At 50.3% G+C, this 13514-nt stretch overlaps 12 non-coding genes across 12 annotated transcripts; all 12 read right to left on the bottom strand.

Moving 5' to 3' along the window:
- Positions 1-435: 435 nt before the first annotated feature.
- Positions 436-529, bottom strand: Trnay-gua (transfer RNA tyrosine (anticodon GUA)). The gene is made up of 2 exons: positions 493-529; positions 436-471 (listed from the first exon to the last, which is right to left on the bottom strand). It is a non-coding gene; the product is annotated as a tRNA-Tyr (tRNA).
- A 708-nt stretch (positions 530-1237) lies between these two features.
- Positions 1238-1332, bottom strand: Trnah-gug (transfer RNA histidin (anticodon GUG)). Its single transcript has 2 exons — positions 1296-1332; positions 1238-1273 (listed from the first exon to the last, which is right to left on the bottom strand). It is a non-coding gene; the product is annotated as a tRNA-His (tRNA).
- Positions 1333-1511: 179 nt separating this feature from the next.
- On the bottom strand, positions 1512-1606 carry Trnay-gua (transfer RNA tyrosine (anticodon GUA)). Its single transcript has 2 exons — positions 1570-1606; positions 1512-1547 (listed from the first exon to the last, which is right to left on the bottom strand). It is a non-coding gene; the product is annotated as a tRNA-Tyr (tRNA).
- Positions 1607-2608: 1002 nt separating this feature from the next.
- Trnay-gua (transfer RNA tyrosine (anticodon GUA)) lies at positions 2609-2703 on the bottom strand. The gene is made up of 2 exons: positions 2667-2703; positions 2609-2644 (listed from the first exon to the last, which is right to left on the bottom strand). It is a non-coding gene; the product is annotated as a tRNA-Tyr (tRNA).
- A 995-nt stretch (positions 2704-3698) lies between these two features.
- Positions 3699-3793, bottom strand: Trnay-gua (transfer RNA tyrosine (anticodon GUA)). Its single transcript has 2 exons — positions 3757-3793; positions 3699-3734 (listed from the first exon to the last, which is right to left on the bottom strand). It is a non-coding gene; the product is annotated as a tRNA-Tyr (tRNA).
- A 982-nt stretch (positions 3794-4775) lies between these two features.
- Positions 4776-4870, bottom strand: Trnay-gua (transfer RNA tyrosine (anticodon GUA)). The gene is made up of 2 exons: positions 4834-4870; positions 4776-4811 (listed from the first exon to the last, which is right to left on the bottom strand). It is a non-coding gene; the product is annotated as a tRNA-Tyr (tRNA).
- A 994-nt stretch (positions 4871-5864) lies between these two features.
- On the bottom strand, positions 5865-5958 carry Trnay-gua (transfer RNA tyrosine (anticodon GUA)). Its single transcript has 2 exons — positions 5922-5958; positions 5865-5900 (listed from the first exon to the last, which is right to left on the bottom strand). It is a non-coding gene; the product is annotated as a tRNA-Tyr (tRNA).
- Positions 5959-6942: 984 nt separating this feature from the next.
- Trnay-gua (transfer RNA tyrosine (anticodon GUA)) lies at positions 6943-7037 on the bottom strand. The gene is made up of 2 exons: positions 7001-7037; positions 6943-6978 (listed from the first exon to the last, which is right to left on the bottom strand). It is a non-coding gene; the product is annotated as a tRNA-Tyr (tRNA).
- A 2070-nt stretch (positions 7038-9107) lies between these two features.
- Positions 9108-9202, bottom strand: Trnay-gua (transfer RNA tyrosine (anticodon GUA)). The gene is made up of 2 exons: positions 9166-9202; positions 9108-9143 (listed from the first exon to the last, which is right to left on the bottom strand). It is a non-coding gene; the product is annotated as a tRNA-Tyr (tRNA).
- Positions 9203-10187: 985 nt separating this feature from the next.
- On the bottom strand, positions 10188-10282 carry Trnay-gua (transfer RNA tyrosine (anticodon GUA)). The gene is made up of 2 exons: positions 10246-10282; positions 10188-10223 (listed from the first exon to the last, which is right to left on the bottom strand). It is a non-coding gene; the product is annotated as a tRNA-Tyr (tRNA).
- Positions 10283-11276: 994 nt separating this feature from the next.
- Positions 11277-11371, bottom strand: Trnay-gua (transfer RNA tyrosine (anticodon GUA)). Its single transcript has 2 exons — positions 11335-11371; positions 11277-11312 (listed from the first exon to the last, which is right to left on the bottom strand). It is a non-coding gene; the product is annotated as a tRNA-Tyr (tRNA).
- Positions 11372-12355: 984 nt separating this feature from the next.
- Positions 12356-12450, bottom strand: Trnay-gua (transfer RNA tyrosine (anticodon GUA)). The gene is made up of 2 exons: positions 12414-12450; positions 12356-12391 (listed from the first exon to the last, which is right to left on the bottom strand). It is a non-coding gene; the product is annotated as a tRNA-Tyr (tRNA).
- Between the last annotated feature and the right edge of the window lie 1064 nt (positions 12451-13514).

The following is a 13514-nucleotide window of genomic DNA, read 5'->3' as shown; positions in this document are numbered from 1 at the left end:
CCCGCGCGGAGAGAAGAGAGGCGGGGGTCGGGAAGGCAGGGAGCTGGCGAGGAGGAGACCGCGTGTCTCCGCCTCCTCCTCCGGGTTGTCATGGCTACGGCGCGGCAGTTTCTAGGCACGCACCACAAATTACGGCTGGCTTAAACAGCTTCGCTGTTAAATGTCCGTCGAGCCGGATTCGTATCAGCGACCTATGGATAGCTGTTTCTATATTAGCACTCCTACAGTCCACCGCTCTCCCAAATGAGATATCGACGGAGCTGATGGGCGACACCTTTCGATCATGTTTAGTGCATTCATTTATCGCACGCGTGAGGTAGATCAAGCTTGACTTTATGTAAAAAAATGTGTCCTTATCAATACACCCCAAAAAAAAGAGCGGAAGTTGTCAACAGTGCTGGTGATAAAAAGTAAGCCATGACAGGCAATAAAAAGTCCGTCGAGCCGGATTCGAACCAGCGACCTATGGATACTGTTTCTCCAATAGCACTCCTACAGTCCACCGCTCTACCAACTGAGCTATCGACGGAGCTGATGGGCGACACTTCGGATCACATTTAGTGCATTCAATAATGGCACGCTTGAGGCATATCAAGCCTGACGCTCCGTAGAAAATGTGTGCTGATCATACCCACCCAAAAAAAGAGCGAAAGTAATCAACAGTGCTGGTGATAAAAAGTAAGCCATGACTAGAAATAAAAATTCACGCAAGTTTGCACTCTTTCGCGCAAAGTTTACGCACAGCGAAGCTTACTGGCTGCTACTGCTAGGTCTTGGTTTAACTTAACTACGCATTTAGGAAGATATTCTCGGGCGATATTTTCGGTAGTACCTTCCTATTTGCGACATTTCGTCTGACTAGCGCTGGACGCGTCGGCGCCTACGAGCGACAGGTTCCTGGCATGCCTACAAACGCAGGCAATAAAGGTTGGCACAGTACCAAGAACGTCCGCTGCTTACCGACGCTGAACACGTTGGAGGCTAGCCGCTCGATATCAAGTCGGCCAGATTTGCTGTGTCTTCAGCTTTGGGCGGCGTAGTGCAAGTTTGCTCCTTTTTTTCGTCCTGGCTCAGCCCGCGCGGAGAGAAGAGAGGCGGGGGTCGGGAAGGCAGGGAGCTGGCGAGGAGGAGACCGCGTGTCTTCGCCTTCTCTTCCAGGTTGCCATGGCTACGGCGCGGCAGATTCTTGGCACGCACCACAAATTACGGCTGGCTTAAACAGCTTCGCTCTTAAAAGTCCGTCAAGCCGGATTCGAATCAGCGACCTATGGATAACTTTTTCTCCAATAGCACCCCCACAGTCCACCGCTCTACCAACTGAGATATCGACGGAGCTGATGGGCGACACCTGCTGATCGCATTTAGTGCATTCATTTATCGCACGCTTGAGGTAGAACAAGGCTGACGTTACGTAAAAAATATGTCCTTATCAATACCCCCCCGCGAAAGAAGGGCGGGAAGTTATCAACAGTGCTGGTGATAAAAAGTAAGCCATGACACGCAATAAAAAGTCCGTCGAGCCGGATTCGAACCAGCGACCTATGGATGCCTGTTTATCCAATAGCAGTCCTACAGTCCACCGCTCTACCAACTGAGCTATCGACGGATCTGATGGGCGACACTTTCGGATCACATTAATGGATTCAATAATGGAACGCTTAGAGGCATATCAAGCCTGACGCTCTGTAGAAAATGTGTCCTGATCAATACCACCCAAAAAAAGAGCGGAAAGTAATCAACAGTGTTGGTGATAAAAAGTAAGCCATGACTAGAAAAAAAAATTCACGAAAGATTGCACTCGGTCGCGCAAAGCTTACGCACAGCGAAGCTTACTGGCTGCTACTGCTAGGTCTTGGTTTTACTTAACTACGCATTTAGGAACGTATTCTCGGGCGATCATTTTCGGTAGTACCTTCCTATTTGCGACATTTCGTCTGACTAGCGCTGGACGCGTCGGCGCCTACGAGCGACAGCGTTCCTGGCATGCCACAAACGCAGGCACTAAAGGTTGGCACAGTACCAAGAACGCCGTTGCTTACCGACGCCGAACACGTTGGAGGCTAGCCGCTCGATATCAATCGGCAGATTTGCTGTGTCTTCAGCTTTGCGCGGCCTAGTGCAAGCTTGCGCCTTTTTTTTTCTCCTGGCTGAGCGCGCCGCGGAGAGAAGAGAGGTTGGGGGTTGGGAAGGCAGGAGATGTGACGAGGAGGAGACCGCCTGTCTTCGCCTTCTCCTCCAGGTTGTCATGGCTTACGCGCGGCAGTTTCTTGGCACAGCAACCACAAATTACGGCTGGCTTAAACAGCTTCGCTGCTAAAAGTCCGTAGAGCCGGCTTCGAAGCAGCGACCTATGATATCTTTTTCTCCAATAGCACTCCTAAGTCCCCGCCGTCTACCACTGAGATATCGACGGAGCTGATGGGCGACACCTGCTGATCACGATTTAGTGCATTCATTTATCGCACGCTTGAGGTAGATCAAGGCCTGACGTTATGTTAAAAAATTTGTCCTTATGAATACCCCACCCCCCCCCCCCTACCGAAAAGAAGAGCGGGAATTATCAACAGTGCTGGTGATAAAAAGTAACCATGACACGGCCAATAAAAAGTCCGTCGAGCCGGATTCGAACCAGCGACCTATGGATATCTGTTTCTCCAATAGCACTCCTACAGTCCACCGCTCTACCTACTGAGCTATCGACGGAGCTGATGGGCGACACTTTCGGATCACATTTAGTGCATTCAATAATGGAACGCTAGAGGCATATCAAGGCCTGACGCTCCGTAGAAAATGTGTCCTGATCAATACCACCCGAAAAAAAGAGCGGAAAGTAATCAAGACTGCTGGTGATAAAAAGTAGCCATGACTAGAAATAAAAATTCACGAAAGTTTGCACTCTTTCGCGCAAAGTTTACGCACAGCGAAGCTTACTGGCTGCTACTGCTAGGTCTTGGTTTAACTTAACTACGCATTTAGGAAGGTATTCTCGGGCAGATCATTTTCGGTAGTACCTTCCTATTTGCGACATTTCGTCTGACTAGCGCTGGACGCGTCGGCGCCTACGAGCGACAGCGTTCCTTGCATGCCACAAACGCAGGCACTAAAGGTTGGCACAGTACCAAGAACGCCGCTTGCTTACGGACGCCGAACACGTTGGAGGCTAGCCGCTCGATATCAATCGGCCAGATTTGCTGTGTCTTCAGCTTTGCGCGGCCTAGTGCAAGCTTGCGCCTTTTTTTTTCTCCTGGGTGAGCGCGCCGCAGAGAGAGAGAGGTTGGGGTTGGGAAGGCAGAGAGGTGACGAGGAGGAGACCGCCTGTCTTCGCCTTCTCCTCCAGGGTTGCCATGGCTACGGCGCGGCAGATTCTTGGCACGCACCACAAATTACGGCTGGCATAAACAGCTTCGCTGTTAAAATGTCCGTCGAGCCGGATTCGTATCAGCGACCTATCGATAACATTTTCTCCAATAGCACCCCCACAGTCCCACCGCTCTACCAACTGAGATATCGACGGAGCTGATGGGCGACACCTGCTGATCGCATTTAGTGCATTCATTTATCGCACGCTTGAGGTAGATCAAGGCTGACGTTACGTAAAAAATATGTCCTTATCAATACCCCCCCCCCCGCGAAAAGAAGGGCGGGAAGTTATCAACAGTGCTGGTGATAAAAAGTAAGCCGTGACACGCAATAAAAAGTCCGTCGGGCCGGATTCGAACCAGCGACCTATGGATATCTGTTTCTCCAATAGCACTCCTACAGTCCACCGCTCTACCAACTGAGCTATCGACGGAGCTGATGGGCGACACTTTCGGATCACATTCAGTGGATTCAATAATGGAACGCTAGAGGCATATCAAGCCTGACGCTCTGTAGAAAATGTGTCCTGATCAATACCACCCCAAAAAAAGAGCGGAAAGTAATCAACAGTGTTGGTGATAAAAAGTAAGCCATGACTAGAAAAAAAAATCACGAAAGATTGCACTCTTTCGCGCAAAGTTTACGCACAGCAAAGCTTACTGGCTGCTACTGCTAGGTCTTGGTTTAACTTAACTACGCATGTAGGAAGGTTTTGTCGGGCGATCATTTTCGGTAGTACCTTCCTATTTGCGACATTTCGTCTGACTAGCGCTGGACGCGTCGGCGCCTACGAGCGACAGCGTTCCTGGCATGCCACAAATGCAGGCAATAAAGGTTGGCACAGTACCACGAACGCCGCTGCTTACCGTCGCCGAACACGTTGGAGGCTAGCCGCTCTACATCAATCGGCCAGATTTGCTGTGTCTTCAGCTTTGCTCGGCCTAGTGCAAGCTTTCGCTTTTCTTTTTCTCCTGGCTCAGCCCGCGCGGAGAGAAGAGAGGCGGGGGTCGGGAAGGCAGGGAGCTGGCGAGGAGGAGACCGCGTGTCTCCGCCTCCTCCTCCGGGTTGTCATGGCTACGGCGCGGCAGTTTCTAGGCACGCACCACAAATTACGGCTGGCTTAAACAGCTTCGCTGTTAAATGTCCGTCGAGCCGGATTCGTATCAGCGACCTATGGATAGCTGTTTCTATATTAGCACTCCTACAGTCCACCGCTCTCCCAAATGAGATATCGACGGAGCTGATGGGCGACACCTTTCGATCACGTTTAGTGCATTCATTTATCGCACGCGTGAGGTAGATCAAGCTTGACTTTATGTAAAAAATGTGTCCTTATCAATACCACCCCAAAAAAAGAGCGGGAAGTTGTCAACAGTGCTGGTGATAAAAAGTAAGCCATGACAGGCAATAAAAAGTCCGTCGAGCCGGATTCGAACCAGCGACCTATGGATATCTGTTTCTCCAATAGCACTCCTACAGTCCACCGCTCTACCAACTGAGCTATCGACGGAGCTAATGGGCGACACTTTCGGATCACATTTAGTGCATTCAATAATGGCACGCTTGAGGCATATCAAGCCTGACGCTCCGTAGAAAATGTGTGCTGATCAATACCACCCAAAAAAAGAGCGGAAAGTAATCAACAGTGCTGGTGATAAAAAGTAAGCCATGACTAGAAATAAAAATTCACGCAAGTTTGCACTCTTTCGCGCAAAGTTTACGCACAGCGAAGCTTACTGGCTGCTACTGCTAGGTCTTGGTTTAACTTAACTACGCATTTAGGAAGATATTCTCGGGCGATCATTTTCGGTAGTACCTTCCTATTTGCGACATTTCGTCTGACTAGCGCTGGACGCGTCGGCGCCTACGAGCGACAGGTTCCTGGCATGCCACAAACGCAGGCAATAAAGGTTGGCACAGTACCAAGAACGCCGCTGCTTACCGACGCTGAACATGTTGGAGGCTAACCGCTCGATATCAATCGGCCAGATTTGCTGTGTCTTCAGCTTTGGGCGGCGTAGTGCAAGTTTGCTCCTTTTTTCTGTCCTGGCTCAGCCCGCGCGGAGAGAAGAGAGGCGGGGGTCGGGAAGGCAGGGAGCTGGCGAGGAGGAGACCGCGTGTCTTCGCCTTCTCTTCCAGGTTGCCATGGCTACGGCGCGGCAGATTCTTGGCACGCACCACAAATTACGGCTGGCTTAAACAGCTTCGCTCTTAAAAGTCCGTCAAGCCTGATTCGAATCAGCGACCTATGGATAACTTTTTCTCCAATAGCACCCCCTCAGTCCACCGCTCTACCAACTGAGATATCGACGGAGCTGATGGGCGACACCTGCTGATCGCATTTAGTGCATTCATTTATCGCACGCTTGAGGTAGATCAAGGCTGACGTTACGTAAAAAATATGTCCTTATCAATACCACCCCCCCCCCCCCCCACGAAAAGAAGAGCGGGAATTTATCAACAGTGCTGGTGATAAAAAGTAAACCGTGACACGCAATAAAAAGTCCGTCGAGCCGGATTCCAACCAGCGACCTATGGATGTTGTTTATCCAATAGCCCTCCTACAGTCCACCGCTCTACAAACTGAGCTATCGACGGAGCTGATGGGCGAGACTTTCGGCTCACATTTAGTGCATTCAATAATGGCACGCTAGAGGCATATCAAGCCTGACGCTCCGTAGAAAATGTGTCCTGATCAATACCACCCAAAAAAATAGGCGGAAAGTAATCAACAGTGTTGGTGATAAAAAGTAAGCCATGACTAGAAAAAAAAATCACGAAAGATTGCACTCGGTCGCGCAAAGCTTACGCACAGCGAAGCTTACTGGCTGCTACTGCTAGGTATTGGTTTTACTTAACTACGCATTTAGGAACGTATTCTCGGGCGATCATTTTCGGTAGTACCTTCCTATTTGCGACATTTCGTCTGACTAGCGCTGGACGCGTCGGCGCCTACGAGCGACAGCGTTCCTTGCATGCCACAAACGCAGGCACTAATGGTTGGCACAGTACCAAGAACGCCGTTGCTTACGGACGCCGAACACGTTGGAGGCTAGCCGCTCGATATCAATCGGCCAGATTTGCTGTGTCTTCAGCTTTGCGCGGCCTAGTGCAAGCTTGCGCCTTTTTTTTTCTCCTGGGTGAGCGCGCCGCAGAGAGAAGAGAGGTTGGGGTTGGGAAGGCAGAGATGTGACGAGGAGGAGACCGCCTGTCTTCGCCTTCTCCTCCAGGTTGCCATGGCTACGGCGCGGCAGATTCTTGGCACGCACCACAAATTACGGCTGGCTTAAACAGCTTCGCTGTTAAATGTCCGTCGAACCGGATTCGTATCAGCGACCTATGGATAGCTGTTTCTATATTAGCACTCCTACAGTCCACCGCTCTCCCAAATGAGATATCGACGGAGCTGATGGGCGACACCTTTCGATCACGTTTAGTGCATTCATTTATCGCACGCGTGAGGTAGATCAAGCCTGAGTTTATGTAAAAAATGTGTCCTTATCAATACCACCCCCAAAAAAAGAGCAGGAAGTTCTCAACAGTACTGGTGATAAAAAGTAAGCCATGACAGGCATTAAAAAGTCCGTCGAGCCGGATTCGAACCAGCGACCTATGGATAGCTGTTTCTATATTATCACTCCTACAGTCCACCGCTCTCCCAAATGAGATATCGACGGAGCTGATGGGCGACACCTTTCGATCACGTTTAGTGCATTCATTTATCGCACGCGTGAGGTAGATCAAGGCTGACGCTCCGTAGAAAATGTGTCCTGATCAATACCACCCGAAAAAAAGAGCGGAAAGTAATCAAGACTGCTGGTCATAAAAAGTTAGCCCTGACTAGAAATAAAAATTCACGCAAGTTTGCACTCTTTCGCGCAAAGTTTACGCACAGCGAAGCTTACTGGCTGCTACTGCTAGGTCTTGGTTTAACTTAATTACGCATTTAGGAAGGTATTCTCGGGCAATCATTTTCGGTAGTACCTTCCTATTTGCGAAGTTTTGTCTGACTAGCGCTGGACGCGTCGGCGCCTACGAGCCACAGCGTTCCTGGCATGCCACAAACGCAGGCAGTAAAGGTTGGCACAGTACCAAGAACGCCGCTGCTTACCGACGCTGAACACGTTGGAGGCTAGCCGCTCGATATCAATCGGCCAGATTTGCTGTGTCTTCAGCTTTGGGCGGCCTAGTGCAAGCTTGCACCTTTTTTTTTCTCCTGGGTGAGAGCGCCCCTGAGAGAAGAGAGGTTGGGGTTGGGAAGGCAGAGAGCTGGCGAGGAGGAGACCGCGTGTCTCCGCCTCCTCCTCCGGGTTGTCATGGCTACGGCGCGGCAGATTCTGGGCACGAACCACAAATTACGGCTGGCTTAAACAGCTTCGCTCTTAAAAGTCCGTCAAGCCGGATTCGAATCAACGACCTATGGATAACTTTTTCTCCAACAGCACTCCCACAGTGCACCGCTCTACCAACTGAGATATCGACGGAGCTGATGGGCGACACCTGCTGATCGCAATTAGTGCATTCATTTACCGCACGCTTGAGGTAGATCAAGGTTGACGTTACGTAAAAATATGTCCTTATCAATACCCCCCCCCCCCCCCACGAAAAGAAGAGCAGGAAGTTCTCAACAGTGCTGGTGATAAAACGTAAGCCATGACACGCAATAAAAAGTCCGTCGAGCCGGCTTCGAAGCAGCGACCTATGGATATCTGTTTCTCCAATAGAACTCCTACAGTCCATCGCTCTACGAACCGAGCTATCGACGGAGCTTGTGGGCGACACCTTCCGATCGCATTTCGTGTATTCAATAATGGCACGCTTGAGGCATATCAAGCCTGACGCTCCGTAGAAAATGTGTGCTGATCAATACCACCCAAAAAAGAGCGGAAAGTAATCAACAGTGCTGGTGATAAAAAGTAAGCCATGACTAGAAATAAAATTCACGCAAGATTGCACTCTTTCGCGCAAAGTTTACGCACAGCGAAGCTTACTGGCTGCTACTGCTAGGTCTTGGTTTAACTTAACTACGCATTTAGGAAGGTATTCTCGGGCGATCATTTTCGGTAGTACCTTCCTATTTGCGACATTTCGTCTGACTAGCGCTGGACGCGTCGGCGCCTACGAGCGACAGCGTTCCTGGCATGCCACAAATGCAGGCAATAAAGGTTGGCACAGTACCACGAACGCCGCTGCTTACCGTCGCCAAACACGTTGGAGGCTAGCCGCTCTATATCAATCGGCCAGATTTGCTGTGTCTTCAGCTTTGCTCGGCCTAGTGCAAGCTTTCGCTTTTCTTTTTCTCCTGGCTCAGCCCGCGCGGAGAGAAGAGAGGCGGGGGTCGGGAAGGCAGGGAGCTGGCGAGGAGGAGACCGCGTGTCTCCGCCTCCTCCTCCGGGTTGTCATGGCTACGGCGCGGCAGTTTCTAGGCACGCACCACAAATTACGGCTGGCTTAAACAGCTTCGCTGTTAAATGTCCGTCGAGCCGGATTCGTATCAGCGACCTATGGATAGCTATTTCTATATTAGCACTCCTACAGTCCACCGCTCTCCCAAATGAGATATCGACGGAGCTGATGGGCGACACCTTTCGATCAAGTTTAGTGCATTCATTTATCGCACGCGTGAGGTAGATCAAGCTTGACTTTATGTAAAAAATGTGTCCTTATCAATACCACCCCCAAAAAAAGAGCGGGAAGTTGTCAACAGTGCTGGTGATAAAAAGTAAGCCACGACAGGCAATAAAAAGTCCGTCGAGCCGGATTCGAACCAGCGACCTATGGATATCTGTTTCTCCAATAGCACTCCTACAGTCCACCGCTCTACCAACTGAGCTATAGACGGAGCTGATGGGCGACACTTTCGGATCACATTCAGTGGATTCAATAATGGAACGCTAGAGGCATATCAAGCCTGACGCTCTGTAGAAAATGTGTCCTGATCAATACCACCCCAAAAAAAGAGCGGAAAGTAATCAACAGTGTTGGTGATAAAAAGTAAGCCATGACTAGAAAAAAAAATCACGAAAGATTGCACTCTTTCGCGCAAAGTTTACGCACAGCAAAGCTTACTGGCTGCTACTGCTAGGTCTTGGTTTAACTTAACTACGCATGTAGGAAGGTTTTGTCGGGCGATCATTTTCGGTAGTACCTTCCTATTTGCGACATTTCGTCTGACTAGCGCTGGACGCGTCGGCGCCTACGAGCGGCAGCGTTCCTGGCATGCCACAAATGCAGGCAATAAAGGTTGGCACAGTACCACGAACGCCGCTGCTTACCGTCGCCGAACACGTTGGAGGCTAGCCGCTCTACATCAATCGGCCAGATTTGCTGTGTCTTCAGCTTTGCTCGGCCTAGTGCAAGCTTTCGCTTTTCTTTTTCTCCTGGCTCAGCCCGCGCGGAGAGAAGAGAGGCGGGGGTCGGGAAGGCAGGGAGCTGGCGAGGAGGAGACCGCGTGTCTCCGCCTCCTCCTCCGGGTTGTCATGGCTACGGCGCGGCAGTTTCTAGGCACGCACCACAAATTACAGCTGGCTTAAACAGCTTCGCTGTTAAATGTCCGTCGAGCCGGATTCGTATCAGCGACCTATGGATAGCTGTTTCTATATTAGCACTCCTACAGTCCACCGCTCTCCCAAATGAGATATCGACGGAGCTGATGGGCGACACCTTTCGATCACGTTTAGTGCATTCATTTATCGCACGCGTGAGGTAGATCAAGCTTGACTTTATGTAAAAAATGTGTCCTTATCAATACCACCCCAAAAAAAAAAGAGCGGGAAGTTGTCAACAGTGCTGGTGATAAAAAGTAAGCCATGACAGGCAATAAAAAGTCCGTCGAGCCGGATTCGAACCAGCGACCTATGGATATCTGTTTCTCCAATAGCACTCCTACAGTCCACCGCTCTACCAACTGAGCTATCGACGGAGCTAATGGGCGACACTTTCGGATCACATTTAGTGCATTCAATAATGGCACGCTTGAGGCATATCAAGCCTGACGCTCCGTAGAAAATGTGTGCTGATCAATACCACCCAAAAAAGAGCGGAAAGTAATCAACAGTGCTTGTGATAAAAAGTAAGCCATGACTAGAAATAAAAATTCACGCAAGTTGCACTCTTTCGCGCAAAGTTTACGCACAGCGAAGCTTACTGGCTGCTACTGCTAGGTCTTGGTTTAACTTAACTACGCATTTAGGAAGATATTCTCGGGCGACCATTTTCGGTAGTACCTTCCTATTTGCGACATTTCGTCTGACTAGCGCTGGACGCGTCGGCGCCTACGAGCGACAGGTTCCTGGCATGCCACAAACGCAGGCAATAAAGGTTGGCACAGTACCAAGAACGCCGCTGCTTACCGACGCTGAACATGTTGGAGGCTAACCGCTCGATATCAATCGGCCAGATTTGCTGTGTCTTCAGCTTTGGGCGGCGTAGTGCAAGTTTGCTCCTTTTTTCTGTCCTGGCTCAGCCCGCGCGGAGAGAAGAGAGGCGGGGGTCGGGAAGGCAGGGAGCTGGCGAGGAGGAGACCGCGTGTCTTCGCCTTCTCTTCCAGGTTGCCATGGCTACGGCGCGGCAGATTCTTGGCACGCACCACAAATTACGGCTGGCTTAAACAGCTTCGCTCTTAAAAGTCCGTCAAGCCTGATTCGAATCAGCGACCTATGGATAACTTTTTCTCCAATAGCACCCCCTCAGTCCACCGCTCTACCAACTGAGATATCGACGGAGCTGATGGGCGACACCTGCTGATCGCATTTAGTGCATTCATTTATCGCACGCTTGAGGTAGATCAAGGCTGACGTTACGTAAAAAATATGTCCTTATCAATACCCACCTCCCCCCCCCCCCCACGAAAAGAAGAGCGGGAATTTATCAACAGTGCTGGTGCTAAAAAGTAAACCGTGACACGCAATAAAAAGTCCGTCGAGCCGGATTCCAACCAGCGACCTATGGATGTTTGTTTATCCAATAGCCCTCCTACAGTCCACCGCTCTACAAACTGAGCTATCGACGGAGCTGATGGGCGAGACTTTCGGCTCACATTTAGTGCATTCAATAATGGCACGCTAGAGGCATATCAAGCCTGACGCTCCGTAGAAAATGTGTCCTGATCAATACCACCCAAAAAAATAGGCGGAAAGTAATCAACAGTGTTGGTGATAAAAAGTAAGCCATGACTAGAAAAAAAAATCACGAAAGATTGCACTCGGTCGCGCAAAGCTTACGCACAGCGAAGCTTACTGGCTGCTACTGCTAGGTATTGGTTTTACTTAACTACGCATTTAGGAACGTATTCTCGGGCGATCATTTTCGGTAGTACCTTCCTATTTGCGACATTTCGTCTGACTAGCGCTGGACGCGTCGGCGCCTACGAGCGACAGCGTTCCTTGCATGCCACAAACGCAGGCACTAATGGTTGGCACAGTACCAAGAACGCCGTTGCTTACGGACGCCGAACACGTTGGAGGCTAGCCGCTCGATATCAATCGGCCAGATTTGCTGTGTCTTCAGCTTTGCGCGGCCTAGTGCAAGCTTGCGCCTTTTTTTTTCTCCTGGGTGAGCGCGCCGCAGAGAGAAGAGAGGTTGGGGTTGGGAAGGCAGAGATGTGACGAGGAGGAGACCGCCTGTCTTCGCCTTCTCCTCCAGGTTGCCATGGCTACGGCGCGGCAGATTCTTGGCACGCACCACAAATTACGGCTGGCTTAAACAGCTTCGCTGTTAAATGTCCGTCGAACCGGATTCGTATCAGCGACCTATGGATAGCTGTTTCTATATTAGCACTCCTACAGTCCACCGCTCTCCCAAATGAGATATCGACGGAGCTGATGGGCGACACCTTTCGATCACGTTTAGTGCATTCATTTATCGCACGCGTGAGGTAGATCAAGCCTGAGTTTATGTAAAAAATGTGTCCTTATCAATACCACCCCAAAAAAAAGAGCAGGAAGTTCTCAACAGTACTGGTGATAAAAAGTAAGCCATGACAGGCATTAAAAAGTCCGTCGAGCCGGATTCGAACCAGCGACCTATGGATAGCTGTTTCTATATTATCACTCCTACAGTCCACCGCTCTCCCAAATGAGATATCGACGGAGCTGATGGGCGACACCTTTCGATCACGTTTAGTGCATTCATTTATCGCACGCGTGAGGTAGATCAAGGCTGACGCTCCGTAGAAAATGTGTCCTGATCAATACCACCCGAAAAAAAGAGCGGAAAGTAATCAAGACTGCTGGTCATAAAAAGTTAGCCCTGACTAGAAATAAAAATTCACGCAAGTTTGCACTCTTTCGCGCAAAGTTTACGCACAGCGAAGCTTACTGGCTGCTACTGCTAGGTCTTGGTTTAACTTAATTACGCATTTAGGAAGGTATTCTCGGGCAATCATTTTCGGTAGTACCTTCCTATTTGCGAAGTTTTGTCTGACTAGCGCTGGACGCGTCGGCGCCTACGAGCCACAGCGTTCCTGGCATGCCACAAACGCAGGCAGTAAAGGTGGCACAGTACCAAGAACGCCGCTGCTTACCGACGCTGAACACGTTGGAGGCTAGCCGCTCGATATCAATCGGCCAGATTTGCTGTGTCTTCAGCTTTGGGCGGCCTAGTGCAAGCTTGCACCTTTTTTTTTCTCCTGGGTGAGAGCGCCCCTGAGAGAAGAGAGGTTGGGGTTGGGAAGGCAGAGAGCTGGCGAGGAGGAGACCGCGTGTCTCCGCCTCCTCCTCCGGGTTGTCATGGCTACGGCGCGGCAGATTCTGGGCACGAACCACAAATTACGGCTGGCTTAAACAGCTTCGCTCTTAAAAGTCCGTCAAGCCGGATTCGAATCAACGACCTATGGATAACTTTTTCTCCAACAGCACTCCCACAGTGCACCGCTCTACCAACTGAGATATCGACGGAGCTGATGGGCGACACCTGCTGATCGCAATTAGTGCATTCATTTACCGCACGCTTGAGGTAGATCAAGGTTGACGTTACGTAAAAAATATGTCCTTATCAATACCCCCCCCCCCCCCACGAAAAGAAGAGCAGGAAGTTCTCAACAGTGCTGGTGATAAAACGTAAGCCATGACACGCAATAAAAAGTCCGTCGAGCCGGCTTCGAAGCAGCGACCTATGGATATCTGTTTCTCCAATAGAACTCCTACAGTCCATCG

This window comes from Dermacentor silvarum, chromosome 1, assembly GCF_013339745.2.
Source record: "Dermacentor silvarum isolate Dsil-2018 chromosome 1, BIME_Dsil_1.4, whole genome shotgun sequence".
Lineage (NCBI taxonomy): Eukaryota > Metazoa > Arthropoda > Arachnida > Ixodida > Ixodidae > Dermacentor > Dermacentor silvarum.
Note: the sequence above shows the minus strand (reverse complement) of the source record. Positions and strands in the feature narration are given on the sequence as shown.